The sequence below is a fragment of the Schistocerca cancellata genome, chromosome 1 (genome assembly GCF_023864275.1).
Source record: "Schistocerca cancellata isolate TAMUIC-IGC-003103 chromosome 1, iqSchCanc2.1, whole genome shotgun sequence".
Classification (NCBI taxonomy): domain Eukaryota; kingdom Metazoa; phylum Arthropoda; class Insecta; order Orthoptera; family Acrididae; genus Schistocerca; species Schistocerca cancellata.
The window spans coordinates 1,155,450,522-1,155,474,627 of NC_064626.1; the positions used below are offsets into that span (position 1 = coordinate 1,155,450,522).

A 24,106-nucleotide genomic window follows, 5' to 3' on the forward strand; every position below is an offset into this window, starting at 1 on the left:
CGGTGGCAGCAGGTTGGCAGCAGTGGCGCTGCCTGGGGGAAATCAACGTGTGCCGCAGCAGCAGAGGGTGGGGGTTGAGGAAGGCAGCAAGGCGAGGCGTGAATATTTCAGCGCCGGGCCGCACAACGGCCGCGCCGCCGGACGCTGAATTAAACAGCGGCCGCTGTTGGGGTCCCGGGCCGCACGAGGTCCGCCGCTGCGTGTTTCCAAAAGTGCTTACCGCCCGACACCTGCTCAGCGAGGCGGGCGCGGTCCTTGCGCATGCGTCCTCGTCACGCCGTCGACGAGTCTCGTGTTCTCAGTACGACGAGAATAACGAAGGACTCCATTATTACTGATTGGACCGCAACTGGATGTTCTGTGAGGTTCGTACTATCCTGTTCGACCCATTACAGGTTGACTGTCTAACGGCTTTCGAGATCAACATTAAACTTTCAATGTTTCGCCAGCTATTGACCGAATTTAAAAATTTAAATCACTCTCGTACACTACTCATTAAGACCTATAAACCTATCTTAATACTGAATTTTCTCATTTTGAGAGAACTGATGGGCGATCTGTTTAATTGTTAAAAAACCATTCAAAAACCAAGATCGCGTAAAAAATTATTTAAGGGAACCTGTTTCAACAGACTATACTGTCATCTTCAGGTCTTAAAATCTGTTTTGTAAAATATGTTCATTTTACACCTACTTCAAGCACAAGATCTCAAGTGGTGTGCCATTTTTATCCACTTCACGTCCTTTGCGTGAGGCCAGCGTAAAATGAACGTGTTTTATAACAAAAGATTTTAAGACCTGAAGATCACAGCATAGTATGTTGAAACCGGTTGTCTTAAATTACAAAAAAAAAAAAATTATGCGCTTTTGGTGTATCTCAAAAGTTTAATACGATAAGACAAGTACTGCAATTATAAGCTGTTTGTCTTGAGGCAGCGTAGCTGACAGCACGCAGATACCCAGACTATGTTCATCCAAACTATGATAATGAGAGCACTGAAGCGGGCATCTTCACTGAAGACAATTATACTCCAGTCAATGAGATTCCACGCCGAATGTGCCGGACACCACTGCTGGTGTACGGAGGTCAACGGCAGTCAGCGCAAGGGGCGCCGTGAGCTCCGCCCACTTTCTGTGAGTTGCCTATTAGTGGTCCTTGTGGTCATTGAAGCACCAGTTGCACGTCGTATCGATGATAGTGACGAATCCGCGGTTCCTAGTGCCTGTCTGACGATTATTCGGTCCTCACGTTCCGCCGTCTCTCTAGGTCGACCACTTCCTTGAAGACGTAATATTCGCCCGTGGGTCACTCATTCTTGCCAACATCATCGAATACTGACATCACTGCTATTGGCATGTTGAACTGTTAGCTGATTTCTCCAGTCGGCTTCTTTGAACCCAACTTCTCGTCCTCTCTCTCTGACATCTGCGTATATTATTGACAAACCTATCTGCAAACCGTTGTTGCCGTCCAGCAGAGTACATCTTATGAAATACTTCATGCCGTTGTACTGACATGTCCCGTGTTTACTATCGGCGCCAAGGTTTGGTAGAACTACACTGCAGTGTCACACATTCATCCACCATGTGCCAAAGTTCACAATTTTTGCGTTTTTAGCCCGCATCTCGTGGTCGTGCGGTAGCGTTCTCGCTTCCCACGCCCGGGTTCCCGGGTTCGATTCCCGGCGGGGTCAGGGATTTTCTCTGCCTCGTGATGGCTGGGTGTTGTGTGCTGTCCTTAGGTTAGTTAGGTTTAAGCAGTTCTAAGTTCTAGGGGACTGATGACCGTAGCTGTTAAGTCCCATAGTGCTCAGAGCCATTTGAACCATTTTTTTGCGTTTTGCATCGATACCTTGATGAATAGCAATTTGTGACCAGTTTACATAACTCCTTTGTGGTGCATCATTTTTTTTTTTTGTCTTGAAGCGTGTGTCAACCAATGACTGCGAAAATGGTCAGTGATTTGAAGAAAGAACCCATTAAGGCAAGTAAAAAGCCAATACATTCATCAGAGTACATGATGGTAACAACTAGCTGGCTTTGAATGTTAGAAGTGTGTAATTAAACCCTGATGTAAATTAACTAGCTTCACTTACCCCCACTGGCTCAAGCCTTACAACATTAGATAGAATAGGTGTAGAAGACGGCTGCAGAGCCGGCCGCTGTGGCCGAGTGGTTCTATGCGCTTCCGTCCAGAACCGCGCTGCTGCTACGGTCGCAGCTTCGAATCCTGCCTCGGTCATGGCTGTGTGTGATGTCCTTAGGTTGGTTACGTTTAAGTAGTTCTAAGTCTTGGGGGCTGATGACCTCAGATGTTAAGTGCCATAGTGCTTGGAGCCATTTGAACTGCTGCAGAAGTGACTGCAAATTCCTAGTCAAGTTCGACCTCTGTACCCTATTCCAAGTCGGAAACACCGCTGTCTGCAGTACTCTGCAACGACCGGGAGCATGTCTTCTCTTTGATGACCCTGTGGCGATTCTGATTTTACTCTCTGAAACAGGAATATCGCCTGCCAATGGCAAGAGGCCTTGCAAGTTCCGACCAGTTTTATACACAAGTTTAACACATTCCTACAGAATTTGTTAGGGTTAAGCAATAATGGTGTGGCATGAGAAGGAAGGCAGACAATCTCTCTCACTACGGGACAGGTTTCTAACACTGGCCAACCAAAACACTTCCATGTAAACATAAATGGGAAATGTGCCTGATACCGAAATAAATATCGTGAGCCAGAGTCCGTCTTAATCGGCGCAGCTGCAGCAACTGGCCGGCCTCCCGGTCCTATACTCTGAGTGTCGCCTGGCTGTCAGACGATACCTCGCAAAAAGGAATTCCTACTCAGCTCTCGCACAGTGCAGTTTTATGGAACACAGGCCACCCTCATGTGTGCCTGTTGTTTTTCGAATCCAGGACCTAGCACATTTTGATTACTGCTCAAACAACCTACCCGTAGGCCACGGGTGAACGGTTATTAACCAGAAAATCCCCGACTCTTTAAATAAACGAACTCCCAAAGCTAAAGCAGCTTCGAATGTCTGATTACAAATGAGTTAATGTATTAAATATTTGACGTTACGTTTGTATGTGAGAAAAAGTTTCGTAAAGCTTTAAAATTATGTGTTAAGTTCCCAGGAAGTTCCTAATTCTCAAATACGGGATGAATAAAGTCCGTGAATTTGCATGCCGTCGATTACGTTCGTCCGGAACCGCGCGACCGCTACGGTCGCAGGTTCGAATCCTGCCTCGGGCATGGGTGTGTGTGATGTCCTTAGGTTAGTTAGGTTTAAGTAGTTCTAAGTTCTAGGGGACTGATGACCACCGAAGTTAAGTCCCATAGTGCTCAGAGCCATTTGAACCATTTGATTACGTTCGCTCAAGGCAAACACACTGGTACTGCCAGTAATACTTGTCGTTTTGTTTTAAACTTTTAACTCAAATGAATCGTGTCAGTACGCGTCTACTGGGAATGACAAGAAAGACCTGGACTAATGGAGATTGATCATCCTTCGTTAATGAATATTTGAAGTACAATTTACCACAATTGCAAAATTCCAAATAATTCAGCACATTAGCAAACTAAAAGGATGGTCCCTGAAACCAAAGAGTGTAGATATCAATTTCCAAATTTAGATATTGCAAGGCGAAGAGTTAGAGCCGGCCGCGGTGGTCTAGCGGTTCTAGGCGCTCAGTCCGGAACCGCGCGACTGCTACGGTCGCAGGTTCGAATCCTGCCTCGGGCATGGATGTGTGTGATGTCCTTAGGTTAGTTAGGTTTAAGTAGTTCTAAGTTCCAGGGGACTGATGACCACAGATGTTAAGTCCCATAGTGCTCAGAGACATTTGAACCATTTTTTTGAAGAGTTGGATATGATCCAGTTTACCAAATATACTTTACACCAGTGAGCATTAGGGAGTAAAATTACATGCCATTCACAGTGTTGTCCTGTAAATAAAATGAAACAACGCGTAAAACATTTTAGCAGCGCGTAAAATAATTTAGATACACTTACAGTAACATCCAACTCAACATTAACTGGGCACATCCTGTGAGATTCAAGCCAATTTAAGGAATTTTAAGAAAAGATTTGTACGATGTGACAATAAAACATTTGAAGGTCAAATTTTTACAAAATACTCTGAGCAATGTCCATGTTTGCGGCATTCGTACCGTTCGGTAGAACTATTGATTTTCCACAAGAACGCGGCAATGTAGCCCAAATTCATTGGTTCTAAGAAATGCTTCAAATGGCTCTGAGCACTATGGGACTTAACTTCTGAGGTCATCAGTCCCCTAGAACTTAGAACTACTTAAACTTAACTAACCTAAGGACATTACACACATCCATGCCCGAGGCAGGATTCGAACCTGCGACTGGTTCCAGACTGTAGCGCCTAAAACCGCTCGGCCACTCTGGCCGGCCGTTGGTTCTAAAGAATAGATAAGGATATTATTACAAACGTAATAAAATTAACACACCCAGTATAATGTGGCAACAAGCAGCTGAACGTCACACACTCGGGATTAGATTTAGAGATTAGCAACTCGCCTTCCACTTACAATATGAGAACGGACAAATAAAAATTCCTGGTACCAGGTGATATAACAGTGAGCTACAATAAGTTAACACAATGTTGCTGCATTTGCGAAAAAGTAGGAATTTTTTGTCGCAAGAAAAGCAGTACCGGGCTTAGGGGAAAGCACATTAATGACCTAGGGAGCCAAGGCAGGGCCAGCTCCACGAGGAAAACCCACAGGCAACAGGAGGAGCATTAAAAGTCACACCAAAACTTTACTCTGGCCACAATGGCAAAATTAACTAAATACAAGGTCGTATGTTCTTACCACTTGTCTCACCCAAGGATCAACGCAATAAACAGCAAGCGGGTAATTACAGCGAAGGTTTACCAGGGGAGGCTGAATCTTGGGAAACAAATCAAGGGATTTAAATAGCGAGTTGGTAACTAGTGACATCGGATTCTCTCAGAGGGCCGCCCAGTTAACGAGCATTGCGCAAGTTAGCGCACCTTGCAAGACACTCGGCAGGTATAACGCGTCGTCATTGCGGTACGATAGCGCTGCTCCACTGCTAAATGTAAGCAAACGCTTCGGAGCTTCTCGCCGGGTAATAAAAGGGAGACGTAAACATGCAGCTTGAGGTTCCGTGGCAGCACGTTAGAACTCTGGCACAGACGGCGCTTTGCAGCACCGCAGTGGAAAAAGCTCCTGCTCCCTCGATACCATTACTACCAGCTACGGCGGATCACGGTCAGCTCTCCTGTCGTTAAAAGCACAGTCACCAATCCGGGACTCCGAAGCTGTCCGCAGACACCACGAGCTTTCGTGCTGGAACATAGCTGCCTCCTATAGGACTGTCTGCTAGCGAGCGAGATCGTCGGAGATCTCTTTGCCCTCTTACGAGTGAAACTCTGCACAGCAACCCCCTCAGATTTAGTGGTAAGGCGGCCCAGTAGGCCGTCATCACGGATCAAGCATGAAAACAAGAAGAAGGTGTACTGGACTGTAGAAACAGTTAACGGTCCAAGAAAAAGAAGTGCTAATTAATTGAAATCCTCAGCTGTCGACAGGTGTTGTTGATATACCTCGATGGGGACAGCTTAAAATATGTGCCTCGACCGGGACTCGAACCCGGGATCTCCTGCTTACATGGCAGACGCTCAATCAATTTTTTTTTCATTTTCTTCGTTGTTGGTCGTTGTGTTTGGTCGTTGCGGAAGTCACATGACATCCGTTCAAGTTCGTTTGTTGAGCCTTCCACTCAGTTTTTTGATTACAGAGGCCAACCAGCTCTGAACACTGTGAGCTACCGTGCCGGCTCCTATCTGAGCCACGAGGACACAGATGAATAGCGCGACTGCAGGGACGTATCCCTTGCACGTTCCCAGTGAGACCCACATTCCGAACTGTCCACAATCTACACACGTAACGTACGTAATAGATATTTGCTCCCTCGCGTCCACTGAGGTGACGACTCCCGTAATAGTTCGAACAACCTCTGCACATTCGCACAGACGAAGCTCAACGGCCGGCTAGTCTTTAACTATATATGAAGATAGTAACTGCTCTCGAAAGAACAGATACCATTGGTGACCGTGCAGGTGTTGTTGATATACCTCGATGGGGACAGCTAACCTGTCGGCAGCTGCGGGTTTCAATTAATTACCATTTATTATAGAGAAGGTGCACGGTCATCAATAGTATCTGTTCTTTCGAGAGCAGTTACCATCTTCATTTATTGTTAAAGTCTACCCGGCCACTGACCTTCGTCTGTGCGAATGCGCAAAGGTTGCCCGAACTCTTACGGGAATCGTCACCTTAGTGGGCGCGAGGAATGAGTGGATGAGCAAATATCTATTACGTACATTAAGTATGTAGATTGTGGACAGTTGGGAATATGGGTCTCACGGGGAGCGAGCAAGGTTCAAATGGTTCAAATGGCTCTGAGCACTATGGGACTTAACTTCTAAGGTCATCAGTCCCCTAGAACTTAGAACTACTTAAACCTAACTAACCTAAGGACATCACACACATCCAAGCCCGAGGCAGGATTCGAACCTGCGACCGTAGCGGCCGCGCGGTTCCAGACTGTAGCGCCTTTAACCGCTTGGCCACCACGGCCGGCCGCGAGCAAGGGATAAATCCCTGCAGTGGCGCGCTTCACCTGTGTCCTCGGTGGCTCAGAAGGATAGAGCGTCTGCATGTAAGCAGAGTCCCGGTCGGGGCACACATTTTCAGCTGTCCCCACCGAGGTATATCAACAACATGTGGCGGCAGCTGAGGGTTTCAATTAATTATCATTTATTCTAGAGAAGCTACACGGCCACCAATGATACCTGTTCTTTCGAGAGCAGTTATTGTCTTCATATATAAAAAGAAGTACAATACAGACCAGGCGGCTAAAGGACTGGCGTCATGGTTTGCAGCCGGCACGATAGCTCAGCGTGTTCGGTCAGAGCCGTCTTTAATAAAAAAAAACTGAATGAAAGGATCAACGATGAACTTGAACAGGTGTGATGGGACGTCCGTCCCGGACAAATGCAATGAATATTAGCGAACAAAATGAGATCAGAAAAAAAGCCAGTGGTTCTGCCGTTGAACTGCCAAGCGGGCGAGCAGTGTTCAAACCTCCCTTGTGCGAAATTTTTTCCCGTTGTCCGCTCTACTCAAATTTGTGTCTATGTCGCTCGCAACAGTGAGGGGTAAGGTAAGGACCTATAATGACAATTGATTCTGGACAACTACTCTATCAGTAACCGAAAGGAAGTGGCTTTCGAACGGGGACTGCAAACGTTTGATGACAAGGCGACAAGTTAACCGAATCCTCCAACGGAAAGCACGTCTGGTGTGTCATACACGGCATTAGTGACAGTGTGTGAGTGAATTCCTAAGATACCAATGACTGTTGGGGTCATCGGTCCCTAGACTTACATACTACCTAAACTAACTTATGCTAAGAACAATACTCACACACACACACACACACACACTCACACACACACACACACACACACACACACACACACACGCGCAATCCGTGACATGGCTCCTCTAACCGCGCGGCCACTCCGCGCAGTCATTAGTAACAGTACGTGCCTCATAGGGTAGGAATCTCTTGCCGACGCAACTAATTTGTTCGCTTGATAAGTGAGTGAGAAATGACTCCTTACCCGGTTTACCTGTTCTTATGAATGTGAAAGTGATCTCTCCCAAGGAAATGATGAAAACATAATAGTTTGTCACGTAAGGCGCAACAAATGAACGCAACAGTTTCACAATCACACAGTTCCTCTGTGCTTTGTCAAAACAAATGTTTTCAACGTTTTTGAAGTTGCGTTCAGTTTTTGTAATCTTCGCTCATGAATTCATACCCGTTTATCTGTTGTTTTCATTTCTGTGAGACGTCTGTGTGGCACCTCGGTTTCTCTCACTATTCAGCACATGTGCTTACGACTCATATGTACTTGCGACGGTAACGTATTCTTACCAGATGTCTCATATTCTATAACCAATGCATAGTATGGGCAACGGCCTTGCCGCAGTGGTAACACCGGTTCCCGTCAGATCACAGAAGTTAAGCGCTGTCGGGCTTGGCTAGCACTTGGATGGGAGACCATCCGGTCCGCCCAGGGCTGTTGGCAAGCGGTGTGGACTCAGCCCTTGTGAGGCAAACTGAGGAGCTACTTGATTGAGAAGTAGCGGTTCCGGTCTCTGAAACTGACATACGGCCGGCAGAGCGGTATGCTGACCACATGCCCCTCCATATCCGCATCCAGCGGCGCCTATGGGCTAAGGATTACGCAGCGATCGGTCGGTGCCGTTGGGCCTTCATGGCCAGTTCGGGAAGAGCTTAGATTTAATGTATAGTATGAAAACTGCCGAGACTACAGAAAGAGAACAAACTGCACTGCCAGCTCATAATGTTGTAGGAAAAAAAAAATGAAAGTGGCACGACCCAGTGTTGAACACGGCTTGCTCGCTTGACAGCCCAGCACCGTAAGCACTTCCCCACGACGCCGTTGCTGTTTCAAGCTGCTCTTTCTGTTTTGCTTTTTTCTCACAGTTCAGTACACTTTCTTCCAGTTTTCCCGCTTGATCTGTGTTCAGTTTTTTACGGGCTATCCACTGGATCATTTTACTACTAAATCTGAGGGGGGGGGGGGAGGTGATGGGGAATTTCCCTTATAAGAAGCCGTCCGTGGGCACCATCTAGTCAAAGAGAAACGAACACGAGAGCCTGGCGCGATAAGTCTATTCGTGACGCCGCTGAGTAATATTATCGACATCTATGTTCCTACTATTCAAATCACACTTAAGTCCTTGGCAGAGGGTTCATCGAACCACCTTCACAACAATTCTCTGTCATTCCCCTCTCGAAAAGCGCGCAGAAAAAACGGACACCTATATCTCTCGGAGCGAGCTCCGAATTCCGTTATTTTATTATGACGATCGTTCCTCCGTGTGTAGGTCAGTGTCAACAAAATATTTTAGCATTGGAAGGAGACAGCTGGTGATTCAAACTTCGTGAGAAGACTCCTCTGCAACTAAAAACCCTTTTGTTTTCAAAAAAATGTTCAAATGTGTGTGAAATCTTATGGGACTTAACTGCTAAGGTCATCAGTCCCTAAGCTTACACACCACTTAACCTAAATTATCCTAAGGACAAAACACACGCCCATGCCGGACGGAGGACTCGAACTTCCGCCGGGATCAGCCGCACAGTCCATGACTGCAGCGCCTCAGACCGTTCGGCTAATCCCGCGTGGCCCTTTTGTTTTAATGATTTCTTCCCTAAATATTGTATCACGTCCATGACATTTCTCGATAATACAAAACGTGCTGCTCTTCTTTGAACGATCTAGACGTATTCCGTTAATTCAATCTAGGCTCCCATACCGAAAATAAAAACTGCGGAATGCATTTGGGAACCGAACACAAGACTTTATGCTATGCGGACAGGTGGATTTGTCGCTGCACCAGTGCCGCTTTCATTCAGTATTGCTTACCATATAAGCAGCAGGTTTAGAAGCTACTGTTCTCGATTTCTGGGAAAATACGTGTTTACGGACGCCATATACGACTAAAATAGTTGAAAATGTTCAGTTTTCAATTATCTATCGATCCTGTCGATTTTGAGTTGGTTGAGCGTCACGAACTTTAGGAGTGGTTTTCTGAAAAATGGGGATATGTTGTGTTTCATTTTACTTTGTGTACGGGCGAGCCACCAGATACGAGCGGAATTGGGTGACCATGTCTGATCCTTCTCTTGTAATCATCTATCCCAGATCCAGGAACTACGTACGAGTTGAACGTTGCCTATCTAAGAGATTCTTGGGGCAACAAAATTTTGATTTTGAATATTTCGCCTAGTTACTGCCCGAATCCAAAAAAATTGAATTGCTGTAGCCGAATGGTCAACGCGACAGGCCTCCCGGGGGGAGGGTGGGGGAGGGGGGGGTTCCGGGTTCGATATCTGGTACTACTGCCCAACACGCCGCATGCGATGATGAACAGCTGAGGATGATACCGCGGAAGGTCGAAAAATCATGTGGTGTTGAACGCGGGGTTTCGTGTTTCCGTTTCTTTCTCGTCCTACTTTACTACCAAGTATAAGACCAAAAAATCAAAAACAATTGCAAAACAATTTAGATAAGGTATTTGTATGTCCTAAAGCTGGCAATTGACCTTAAATAATGAAAAGAGAAAAGTAATCCACATCGGTGCTAAAAAGACTCCGTTAAACTTTGGATACGTGATAAATCAGTCCAATCCTAAGGCTGTAAATTTTAGTTTTGTTCCATACCGAAATTGGTAAGAACAGGACGCTTACTAAGGTAATTAATAAGGGTTAGTAACAAGGCAGGCAGATAAATTTCTCTAACGACTTGAATTAGTAAAGAATTTAAATTCTGGTTGCCTTGGGGTGCCTTTTTCACTCTTCCTGTTGCATGTCCGCACTTTCGAACAACTACGTGTCATATAAACATTAGAAGCAAATAAACTAGCGCCACGAAGAATAGCTAATGAATGAACTCATCGCATGTCTACGTCGTTCTTTCCGAAAATTTGGCGGAAAATACACTTGATTTACATCCAAAAATATTACTTTTTCGGGAATTAATTCTAATACATACCACGCATACGGTAATATCGTTTGAAACATCGATGCCTGAAACATGATTTCTTCAGTACCCCAAGTCGAAATTTAATTAAGGACCATGTTATTATTGCTCGGCGATTACGTTATTCGGCATCCTATTCCTACTGATATCGATGCAGAGAGAAATGAAAATTAACCCTCCAATTAGCAAGGAGGGAGATGGCGCCGGGGTACTTTATACTTACCTATTGAAAATACTGTAATCTAGTCATGTGCTTTGCATTTTAAAATTCTGGAAAAAGCATTCATTGTATTCAAATTCCTTATGTAGATTCGTTAACTATTTATTTTTCAGTAAAGCGTAAGCCAAAAATTTAACTCTTGGTAGTGAATGTGACTTTTAGCAGAAAAAGTCATATATATATGTTCAAGTTCATGACACTTGTTGCAGATTATATCTCTTTAAAATGTATGTTGCGAATAAAACTCAGCGACTATTAACGAAATTGTGTTTTTAAATTTTTTTAGTGGTGGTCATAAAGTGCCCCTCCTCTGTGTACACACTATACGAGGGTTATTCGGAAAGTAAGGAACGATCTGTCGCGAAAAGGAAAATACAATGAAGATCTGATGAAGCTTTGCACAGATGCGTTGGGCACTGTGTCTAGTGCTCCCGTCGATCGCATCATGTCGCTCTTTTCAGTTGTGAGCTCACAGTGAGAACGTAAATATGGCTAGAAATGAGCGTCTCCCGCCAAGTATGAGGGCCTGGCGAAGGATTTCGCCTGAAGCTATGCAATCCACATAACATAACTGTCATGCGGTTCGTTCTGCACGACGATTCTCGGCCGCACTCTGCAGGGGCAATGAAGATGCTCCCGCAGCGTTTTCGATGGGAAGTGTTTGATCACCTACAATACAGCCCGTAATTGGCTACCCCTGAGGTTCATCTCTGCTCAAATGAACCGCTGACTGTGAAGTCAATATTCTGACACAGACAACGAGCTGCAGTCCAGAGTAGAAATTTGTAGAAAAGCACTGGCGGCTGTCTTCTGTAATGAGGGAATTGAAAAGTTGGTACAACGCTACGACAGATGTCTAAGTCTGAGCGGCGACTGTCTAGAGTAGTAGCTGGAAGGTTGCAAATAAAACAGTTTTGATTTTCACTGTGGTTTCCCTTTCGCGACCTATCGTTCCTTATTTTCCGAATAGCCCTCGTGGAAAATGCGTTGATATTGATAAAATTGTGGTAAAAGATATTGTACCTATTTAAAAATCATGTTGTTAATAAAAGTTAACAACAATTATACGAAATTAGAATTTTGAAATTTTTTGTGCTAGGCATAAAATACCACCCCCTTAGTGGTAAGCGTAATGGAAAATGCGATGATATTGCTAGCGTAAAAAAAAAGAACTGGAGAATTTCTTTGAGAACCGATCCCAGGCGTTGTGGTCCCCAGCCAGATGCTTTGCTCGCTACCCCACTGTTGCTTTTGGTGAACAGTGTTTACCGTATGGATGCACGAGCTGCAGGCGCAGAAGTTTCTTTCTTCGATGTCTAGGAAAATATTCGTTTGTGGACACCATTTTCCACTATCTGTCCATCCTGCACTCCGTGTCAAGTATTTTGAGGGTGATTTTCTAACAACAGAAGGAGCGTTGAGCCAAAATATCTTGCAGTCTTGGATTTCAGGTTGTACACACGCACAAACCATCAAATATGAGCCGAAAAGATTGATACTGTCTGAGGCCTTCCCCGTATTGGTAATATTGATGTTCGGAGGGTAAATTCAGCGGCCAATAGTCAAAAATGTGTGTGAGATCTTATGGAACTTAACTGCTAAGAACATCAGTCCGTGACCAATAGTCGAGGGGGCTCGTTACCCAGATGAGGGAAGCAGCTCTTGAATGCCGACTGTCGGATTAGAAAACGAATAGCTTTGGCGCCGTTAGGTTCGTAGGTTCGTAACACCGGCTCCAAACGGCGACCTAATTTCCTTAGCTCCGTCACTGCGGGTTAGCTACAGGCGACGCGCTGCTTGGACTCACCCTGTGCCCTCAGAGAAGGGAAACCAGGCGGACTCGACACGACGCCGAGGCTGTGCCGCCCCGTATTGCCTCACTGATCCACCGGAACTCTCACAGTCATGATAGTAGCCCAGGATACACCACAGCTGCGGCTAGTTCAACAAATAGTAGCAGTACAGCCTGCAGTTAACTGATTTCCTGGCGGAGCCGCGGAGATCAAAGCTCCGCCAGATCTCAGTTCCGACAAGCGGGATAACTAGTGGACACGTGCTGATGCTAGGGTTTGCTAAAGGCGGTTATATTTTCGCGTCTAGGACTAGGACAAAAACATGGAGAGACAGCGAGAAATTCGCGCTTGAACATAAATGTAGATGCTAGGCATACATGCAGGTTGCGATGCTCTACGGTCTATTTAGCGACTGATGGCATCTGTGCAATGTCCACAATACGTTCGAAGTGTCAGTCGCGTTCAGAAGAGTGTAACTGAGAGTGCATGATAGAGTAGCAATGTGAGGTATAAGGGGCGTTCAAAGAGAAACGAGCCGGAGGCATAATTACAGAAACCAGTTCCTGTATGTTAGAAGTACTGACCCTGGCTGTTGAGACACTCGTCCCACTGTGACACAAAGCAGTGAATGTCTGTCTCCTAAACTTCCCGGGGCTGCGGTGTTAACCAGTTTCGCACGGCCGGCCGCGGTGGCCGAGCGGCTGTAGGCGCTTGAGTCCGGAACCGCGCGACTTCTTCGGTCGCAGGTTCGAATCCTGCCTCGGGCATGGATGTGTGTGATGTCCTTAAGTTGGTTAAATTTAGTAGTTCTAAGTTCTAGGGGACTGATGACCTCAGATGTTAAGTCCCATACTGCTCAGAGCCATTTGAACCAAGTTCCGCACGTATAGCTGAACATCGTCGTCCGAGGTGAATCGTTTGCCCCTCACAGCCTTTTTAAGGGGACCAAAAATGACATAGTCACAGGGATGTATAGAGGGTGGCCGTGAACCTCCGATTTGAATTTCTGTAGGAGTGCCGCGACTGTGTTGGCCATATGAGGCCTTGCACTGTCGTGGAGCAGAATCACCCCATCGGTCCGATTGCCTGGTTGTTTTGATTTGATCGCTTGGCGAAGGGTGGTCAAGGTTGGCGGTAACGCTGGGCGTTCACTGCTGTCCCGTGCTGCAGGAAGTGAAGCAGAAGGGGGCCATCTTGGTCAAAGAAGAACGTCAGCATATCCTTTCCTGCACTCGTGTGGATGGCCTTGGCCATTTCTGGTGGTGGTGACCGTGGATACTTCCACTGGAGACTCTGACGTTTTGATTCGGTTCGAAATGATGACACACTGACTCATTTCCAGTCACCATTCGTGCCAGGAACGCATTCCCTTCCCGAGCATAGCGCTGCAGATGAGCAAGACAGTGGGCTATGCTTCCTGGCGTGGTTGAAGACTTTGGGGCAGCCATTGGGCACACACTTTGCCAATGTGCAGTCGTTCCTTCATGATGGTGTGAAGACTTCCTATGGTCAATCCGACCACTGCGGCTATGGCTTTCACTGTCACTCGGCGGTCCTGGGTAATGAGTGCATCCACCAGCTGGACGATGTCATCGGTAATTGCAGTGTGATGCTCCAGGCCGTGCATCATCGTCTAACGGCACCCGTCCTTCTCTGAAGCGCTTGTGCCACGCCTTAACCGTTGCAAGGGACATTAATCGATGAATCTCTGTTCTTCCTACTCCTTCCGCTGTCAGAAAACGAACAATGTCTCGTCTCTTTGCTCGTCTTTTGACGCCTCCATGTCTGCATACTGCGGCTAGCTCTGTATGGTCACATGACTTGCCCTCTAGCGACGGGCTGTGAACTTCCACGCTCTGGTAGGAAAGACACCTCGTTACAGACGCCACGATAGTACCCTCCTGTCAGACTCCGGCTCCTTTATTTTTGAACGCCCCTTATATAACGTGGGAAAATTGTTAGTGATCCTATTGAGTGTTTGATGTTTCAAGATACACCATATCGAACATTTGTGCAGCATAAAGGGGGGGGGGGGTGTAAACTAGCCCACGTTCGTAGTGGAATACTACATGTGCATCCCAGGTAAAGATAAATGAGCTAGAACGAATAGGCAGCCAGACCAGACATGGATTTCCTGGATACGAACATGCAGACAAATCAGAATCAAAAAGCTTTACAAAATGGACCTTTTCAGGACCAACTGATTAAAAGACTTGGCCCTTCAACCTGAGTATGCCATACAAACATAGAAGGCATTGTTGTTGTTGTTGTGGTTTTCAGTCCTGAGACTGGTTTGATGCAGCTCTCCATACTACTCTATCCTGTGCAAGCTTCTTCATCTCCCAGTACCTACTGCAACCTACATCCTTCTGAATCTGCTTAGTGTATTCATCTCTTGGTCTCCCCCTACGATTTTTACCCTCCACGCTGCCCTCCAATACTAAATTGGTGATCCCTTGATGCCTCAGAACATGTCCTACCAACCGATCCCTTCTTCTGGTCAAGTTGTACCACAAACTTCTCTTCTCCCCAATCCTATTCAATAGTTCCTCATTAATTATGTGATCTACCCATCTAATCTTCCGCATTATTCTGTAGCACCACATTTCGAAAGCTTCTATTCTCTTCTTGTCCAAACTATTTACCGTGCATGTTTCGCTTCCATACATGGCTACACTCCATACAAATACTTTCAGAAATGACTTCCTGACAAATCTGTACTCGATGTTAACAAATTTCTCTTCTTCAGAAACGCTTTCCTTGCCATTGCCAGTCCACATTTTATATCCTCTCTACTTCGACCATCATCAGTTATTTTGCTCCCCAAATAGCAAAACTCCTTTACTCCTTTTAAGTGTCTCAGTTCCTAATCTAATACCCTCAACATCACCCGACTTAATTCGACTACATTCCATTATCCTCGTTCTGCTTTTGTTGATGTTCATCTTATATCCTCCCTTCAAGACACCATCCATTCCGTTCAACTGCTCTTCCAAGTCCTTTGCTGTCTCTGACAGAATTACAATGTCATCGGCGAACCTCAACGTTTTTATTTCTTCTCCATGGATTTTAATACCTACTTCGAATTTTTCTTTTGTTTCCTTTACTGCTTGCTCAGTATACAGATTGAATAACATCGGGGAGAGGCTACAACCCTGTCTTACTCCCTTCCCAACTACTGCTTCCCTTTCATGTCCCTCGACTCTTATAACTGCCATCTGGTTTCTGTACAAATTGTAAATAGCCTTTCGCTCCCTGTATTTTACCCCTGCCACCTTTAGAATTTGAAAGAGAGTATTCCAGTCAACATTGTCAAAAGCTTTCTCTAAGTCTACAAATGCTAGAAACGTAGGTTTGCCATTCCTTAATCTTTCTTCTAAGATAAGTCGTAAGGTCAGTATTGCCTCACGTGTTCCAATATTTCTACGGAATCCAAACTGATCTTCCCCGAGGTCGGCTTCTACTAGTTTTTCCATTCGTCTGTAAAGAATTCGTGTTAGTATTTGCAGCTGTGGCTTATTAAACTGATTGTTCGGTAATTTTCATATCTGTCAACACCTGCTTTCTTTGGGATTGGAATTATTATATTCTTCTTGAAGTCTGAGGGTATTTCACCTGTTTCATACATCTTGCTCACCAGATGGTAGAGTTTTGTCAGGACTGGCTCTGCGAAGGCTGTCAGTAGCTCCAATGGAATGTTGTCTACTCCTGGGGACTTGTTTCAAATAGATCTTTCAGTGCTCTGTCAAACTCTTCACGCAGTATCGTATCTCCCATTTCATCTTCATCTACATCCTCTTCCATTTCCATAATATTGTCCTCGCCCTTGTATAGACCCTCTATATACTCCTTCTACCTTTCTGCTTTCCCTTCTTTGCTTAGAACTGGGTTTCCATCTGAGCTCTTGATGTTCATACAAGTGGTTCTCTTATCTCCAAAGGTCTCTTTAATTTTCCTGTAGGCAGTATCTATCTTACCCCTAGTGAGATAAGCCTCTACATCCTTACATTTGTCCTCTAGCCATCCCTGCTTAGCCATTTTGCACTTCCTGTCGATCTCATTTTTGAGACGTTTGTATTCCTTTTTGCCTGCTTCATTTACTGCATTTTTATATTTTCTCCTTTCATCAATTAAATTCAATATTTCTTCTGTTACCCAAGGATTTCTACTAGCCCTCGTCTTTTTACCTACTTGATCCTCTGCCGCCTTCACTACTTCATCCCTCAGAGCTACCCATTCTTCTTCTACTGTACTTCTTTCCCCCACTGCTGTCAGTTGTTCCCTTATGCTCTCCCTGAAACTCTGTACAACCTCTGGTTCTTTGAGTTTATCCAGGTCCCATCTCCTTAAATTCCCACCTTTTTGCAGTTTCTTCAGTTTTAATCTACAGGTCATAACCAATAGATTGTGGTCAGAGTCCACATCTGCCCCTGGAAATTTCTTACAATTTAAAACCTGGTTCCTAAATCTCTGTCTTACCATTATATAATCTATCTGATAACTTTTAGTGTCTCCAGAGTTCTTCCATGTATACAACCTTCTATCACGATTCTTAAACCAAGTGTTAGCTATGATTAAGTTGTGCTCTGTGCAAAATTCTACCAGGCGGCTTCCTCTTTCATTTCTTAGCCCCAATCCATATTCACCTACTACGTTTCCTTCTCTCCCTTTTCCTACACTCGAATTCCAGTCACCCATGACTATTACATTTTCGTCTCCCTTCACTATCTGAATAATTTCTTTTATTTCATCATACATTTCTTCAATGTCTTCGTCATCTGCAGAGCTAGTTGGCATATAAACTTGTACTACTGTAGTAGGTGTGGGCTTCGTATCTATCTTGGCCACAATAATGCGTTCACTATGCTGCTTGTAGTAGCTTTCCCGCATTCCTATTTTCCTATTCATTATTAAACCTACTCCTGCATTACCCCTATTTGACTTTGTGTTTATAACCCTGTAGTCACCTGACCAGAAGTCTTGTTCCTCCTGCCACCGAACTTCACCGAAGGCATTAGCAAAGCTAAAAGCGAGTATCTGACTAAACTCCTCATAGATAACCATATTGACGTAGTTCTAATCCAGGAAACACATGCTCCGAGTATGGAAGACCTGGATAAGAAGAGGTAGGACTCACAGTTACGATTTTATTGGTGCTACATATCACAGAGTGTATGGTGTTGCCATCTATGTAAGGAGCAATATCGAGCATGCTCGTGTCATTTCAGCAAATACAGAAAATGGGATCCATTATGTCTCTACGCAAGTGGAGCAGACCATTATATTTACAAACCACCAAATATGCCATGGTAACTGGATGTTCTGCCAATTACGGCCCACCCATCGATTTATGCCGGATATTTTAATAGTCACCACGGACAGTGGAACTATGACACGTAACAATGACGGTGGTATTGCACTCAACGACTGGGTTGAAAATTAAATTTATACCTAGTTTATGATGCCATGGATTTGGGAACTTTATGATCGGCCGCTTGGCGAAGAGATTACGACCAGGATTTCTGCTTTGTGTCTCGGGATTGCAGAGGGCACCCACTGCCTATATCGAGACAGGTCATACCTAATTTCCTACACAGCCAGAACGCGCCAGTAATCCTCGAATGGAGCTCTCCGCCCCAATAGCGAGACCTGTACCGCGATCCAGATGGAACTTCTACAGGGCTGACCACCAAGATAAATATATCTGTTTCATTCCATCGGAATCTAATTACTACCCTCGATTCGTCAAGGCTACTCTTATTGCTAATAAGAAGTTTATCCCACATGGGTACAGAAAGGATATATACCAGGCTGGAATGAACAACTACATGAACAGTATAGCGAAACTGGCGTCAGCGATATTGCAGACGACTTCCTCCAAAGTCTTGGCGCTTCTAGAAGCATACGACGGTATGAGATGGTAGAAAATGTGTTCAGACAATCAAGTACAAATGCATGGAGCCTCCTGAATAAGGTTGCCGTGGCCTCCAATAAACCTAAGCAGAAACTTGGTATTTCAGGTAACCAAATCGCTAACAATATAGTTGAAACAACTAGATCATCCCGTGACAAACCACCTACTTCTAAAATAAAACAAGAACTCACCTCTCTAAAAGCTCAGTGTACAAACGAATCCAGTTTCTCTTCACCATTTACGCCGACTGATGGATGAGGCCTTGAAACAAACTAAACATGCATCCAGAATGAGATTTTCACTCTGCAGCGGAGTGTGCGCTGATATGAAACTTCCTGGAAGATTAAAACTGTGTGCCCGACCGAGACTCGAACTCGGGATCTTTGCCTTTCGCGGGCAAGTGCTCTACCACCTGAGCTACCGAAGCACGACTCACGCCCGATACCCACAGCTTTACTTCTGCCTGTATCTCGTCTCCTGCCTTCCAAACTTTACAGAAGCTCTCCTGCGAACCTTGCAGAACTAGGACTCCTCAAAGAAAGGGTATTGCGGAGACATGGCTTAGCCACAGCCTGGGGGATGTTTCCAGAATGAGATTTTCAGAGTGAAAATCATCTTCAGAATAACGCCTATGTTTGATACTAGCAAACCTCTCTTGGCCAGAAATCTCCCTTTCTGTCAGTGCTAGACTGCTTTTGATGACCTCCTTGCTCCATCCGTCATTGGTTATTTTACTACCTACGTAGCAGAATTCCGTAACATCATCAACTTCGTGACCATCAATCCTGATCTTAAGATTCTCACTGTTCTCATTTCTGCTACTTCTTATTACTTTCGACTTTCTTCGACTTCCTGCCATTCCATATTCTGTACTCATTAGATTGTTCATTCCATTCAGCAGATCGTGTAGTTCTTCTTCACTTTCATTCAGGATTGCAATGTCATCAACGAATCGCACCATTGGAATCCTTTCATAAACAGTAGGGGCAAATGACTACGTCCCTGTCTCAAAATGGTTCAGATGGCTCTGAGCACTATGGGACTTAACATCTGTGGTCATCAGTCCCCTTAGAACTTAGAACTACTTAAACCTAACTAACCTAAGGACATCACATACATCCATGCCCGGGACTGGATTCGAACCTGCGACCGTAGCGGTCACGTGGTTCCAGACTGAAGCGTCTAGAACCGCACGGCCACACTGGCCGGTCATCACTGTCTCACACTCTTTTTAATCCGAGCGCTTCGTTCTTGGTCGTCCAAGAGGGAACTCTTGGCTTTTGTACATATTCTATAACACACGTCTATCTCTTAACCTTATCCCGGTTTTTCTCAGAATTTCGAACATCTTTCACCATTTTACATTGTCAAACACCTTTCCCAGGTCGAAAAAACCTATGAAAGTGTTATGATTTTTCTTTAGGATACATGAGCTGTTCGGCTGATTGTACTATAATTCTGTAACTTGTCAGCTCTTATAGTCTTCGGAACTGTGTGGATGATGTTTTTCTGAAAGTCAGATGGTATGTCGACAGACTCATTCATTCTACACACTAACGTGAATAGTCGTTTTGCGGGTACTTCCCCCATTTATTTTAGAAATTCTGATGGAATGTTATCTCTCTGTTCTGCCTTATTTGATCTTAAGAAATCCCTTCTGACAGCTATATTCAAAATTCTTGAAAAAGTAATGTAGTCAAGAGTAGTGTCACATATTTGTAAAAATGAAGCACTAACAAATTGCAGTTTGATTTTCGGAAAGGAATTTCAATATAAAATGATATATATGCTTTCACTGATCAGATATTAAATTATTTATAAAACTATGACTCTAAAGATGTTGACAAGTTGCTGAAATGAAGGAGAGCCAGATGATAGTAAACTCTGGATCTCCTCTATTCCAGCAACCTGTCAACATTTTTAGAGTCATATTTTGACACTGATTGTGTTAGGAAGTCTTTTCTGAAGGTATTTGTTTTGAGTGTTGCCATGTATGGACGTCAAACATGGACGACGTTCAGTTTAGACTAGAAAAGGATACAAGCTCTTGAAAGGTAGTGCTACAGAAGAATGCTGAAGGCTAGATGGGTAGATCACGAAGCTAATGAGGAGGTACTGAATGGAACTCAAATGGTTCAAATGGCTCTGAGCACTATGGGACTTAGCATCTATGGTCATCAGTCCCCTAGAACTTAGAACTACTTAAACCTAACTAACCTAAGGACAGCACACAACACCCAGCCATCACGAGGAAGAGAAAATCCCTGACCCCGCCGGGAATCGAACCCGGGAACCCGTGCGTGGGAAGCGAGAACGCTACCGCACGACCACGAGATGCGGGCTGAATGGAACTGTGGAGACAAAAAAATTGTTGCACAACTTGACTAAAAGACGGGATCGGTTATAGAAAACATTCTGAGACATCACTTGATCACAAATTTAGTACTGGAGGAAGATGTGTGTGTGCGTGTCGGGGGTGCGGGGGGGGGGGGGGGGGGGAGGGCGAGGAATCGTAGAGGGAAAGTAAGAGATGAATTCAGTGAGCAGATTCAGAAGGTGGTAGGTTACAACAGTCAAGAGATGAAGAAGCTTGCGCAGTATAGAGTAGCATGGAGAGCTGCATCAAACCAGTCTTCAGGCTAAGGACCACATAAACAACAACCACTTTCCTGCACATATGTATGTTTGGCTGGTTGATTTGGGGGGGGGGAGGGGGTAACAAAACACCGAGGTCATCGGTCCCATCGATGAGGGAAGGATATGGAAGGAAATCGGCCATGCCCTTTCAAAGGAACCATCCCGGCATTTGATTTAAGCGATTTAGTGAAATCACGGAAAAAATAGGATGGCCGAACGCAGGTTTGAACCATCGTCTTCCTGAATGTGAGTGAAGTATGCTAACCACTGCGTGACCTCTCTCGGTCACCTGTGTTTGTCTGTTCAACATCTCTACTTCCCTTTTCAGAGATCTGTGTTGCTCATCAGCTGAACAGACTATGTGCTATTCATTATCATAGTATATACAGCCATAGAGAAATTCAGACAGTTCATTCAACATTCAGAACTGCAACATCCCATTTCTTTTTCACATTGATTCTTCTGAGCGATTTTCTGGATCTTAAGTCTACTCTTCATCTTTGCTAAATATACTGGTTGCACAGTTGAAATTGAAATTTAACGCCAGGAAAATGTACAGCTGCATTTACAGTGGTGCTGTTTAGAGACAAAGTGGTTCACGTATCCTAAATACATATATCCATATATCTACAGTACAATGTAAAATTTCGTAATATTGCTCTTGGTGAGATTTAAAACCATCAATTACTTTTGTTTTCTTATTTGTCTTAGCAAGAGAATGGCCCTGACATCTTGTTATCAACCAGCTATTACCTGCATCTGTGGTGATCAGTAGTTTCATTATGATGGTGAGTAAGTAATCTACTGTAGTTGCAATAACATCAGCTGCCCTCACACGTCTCCCTGTTTGGATAAGCATAGATCGTGATGTGCTCTCCGCTTTCCCCCCTCCCAAGCTGTCCCAACACTCGATCAGTCGGCACCCGCATCGTAGCTGCCGAGCACAGGGGAGTGGGCAGGAGCGTGTATTCATGCAGCGTGCTACTGAAGTAGCTATACATTATGCTGATCAGTCAGAACACATGACCACCCACCTAATGGCCAGTATGACCACCTTTGGCACAGATAATAGCGGCCACCCTTCGTGGCATGGAAGCAGTGAGGCTTTGGTATGTCGGTGGAGGGATATGGCACCACATCTGCACACATAAGTCACCGAATTCCCGTAGATTTAAGGGAGGGGGGTGGTGAGCTCTGACCCATTTGTGTGCCATTAGGTTCAGATCTGGCGAGTTGTGAGGGCATCACATTAATTGGAACAACTCGCAACTGTGTTCTTCGAACCGCTCCATCACAATCCTGGCCTTGTGAGATGGCGCATTATGTTGTTGGAAAGAGTCACTGCCGTCTGAAAAACATGGTCGTCATGAAGGGGTGTACGAGTTCTGCAATCAGTGTACAGTACTTCTTGGTCGTCATGGTGTTTTGCACAAGTTCAACTGGTCCCGTGGTTGCCCACGTCAATGTTCCCATGATCATAATGGAGCCACCACCAGCTTGTCTCCATCCTGCAGTAGATGTGTCAAGGAGCTGTTCACCTGGAAGATAACGGATTCGCATCCTCCCATCGGCATCGTGAAGAAGGTACTGCGGTTCATCAGACTATGCAACGCTCTGTCACTGCACCAGTGTGCAGTGCCGATGGTCACGTGCCCATTTCAGTCATAGTTGCCGATGTCGTTGTGTTAACAAATGGCTCTGAGCACTATGGGACTCAACTGCTGTGGTCATAAGTCCCCTAGAACTTAGAACTACTTAAACCTAACTAACCTAAGGACAGCACACAACACCCAGCCATCACGAGGCAGAGAAAGTCCCTGACCCCGCCGGGAATCGAACCCGGGAACCCGGGCGTGGGAAGCGAGAACGCTACCGCGCGACCACGAGATGCGGGCGTTGTGTTAACATTGGCACATGTGTGGGTCGTCGCCTGAGAAGGCCCATCGTTAGGAGTATTCAATGCACTGTGTGTTCGAAAACTTGTGCTTTGCTCGGCACTAAAAGCAGTTCCACCACGATTCGCCGCTTCTCCGGTTTTACCAGTCTGTCCAGCCTACGACGCCCGACATCTGTAATGAGGGGTAGTCGTCCAACCCCAAGACGTCTGGACGAGGTTTCACCTTTGTTTCGCCACGTGTTGTGGATACTCACCATAGCACTCCTCGAATATCCGACAAGTTGTGTAGTTTCTGGAATGCTTCCGCCGAGCCTCCGGGCCACCACAGTCTGCCCACCGTCAGACTCAGATGGATCGCGCGCCTTCCTCATTCTACACACACGCAGCACGCTCACTGATACTACATACACCGTGCGCGTGTCTTACTAGTTGTCATTCCTCGCCAGGTGTCGCTGCTGTCGTCTGGACGGGTTTATATCTGTAGTAGGTCGGTGGTCATAATGTTCTGGCTTATCAGTGTGCACAACGAGTTTCTCTGCCTCTCTTTGCTTTGTTACTGCTCGCGTAACAACTAATATATGAGATAAAATATGAAAATTCCTGGCAGATTAAAACTGTGTGCCCAACCGAGACTCGAACTCGGGACCTTTGCCTTTCGCGGGCAAGTGCTCTACCAGGTACTGGTACTGGCAGAAGTAAAGCTGTGAGTACCGGGCGTGAGTCGTGCTTCGGTAGCTCAGATGGTAGAGCATTTGCCCGCGAAAGGCAAAGGCCCCGAGTTCGAGTCTCGGTCGGGCACACAGTTTTAATCTGCCAGGAAGTTTCATATCAGCGCACACTCCGCTGCAGAGTGAAAATCTCATTCTGGAGAGAAAAAAGATGTTGCTACGAAAAGAGCCATGAAATTCTTTTTAGGGATGCTGTGCTGTGACTTTCTTTGGATCATTAATTGTCAACAAAACAAAATCTATTATGTTCTTATTATTCTGGAACATTGTTTCGTTACT

General features: G+C 45.3%; 1 protein-coding gene and 1 pseudogene across 1 annotated transcript in view; both read left to right on the forward strand.

The window, feature by feature from the left end:
* LOC126136758 (delta and Notch-like epidermal growth factor-related receptor) overlaps positions 1–24,106 on the forward strand; it is a gene marked incomplete at its 5' end in the record, with an annotated part of 583,816 nt that overhangs the window by 335,778 nt on the left and 223,932 nt on the right. The gene's annotated exons all lie outside the window — the stretch shown is intronic.
* LOC126098885 (5S ribosomal RNA) lies at positions 8,040–8,157 on the forward strand (annotated as a pseudogene).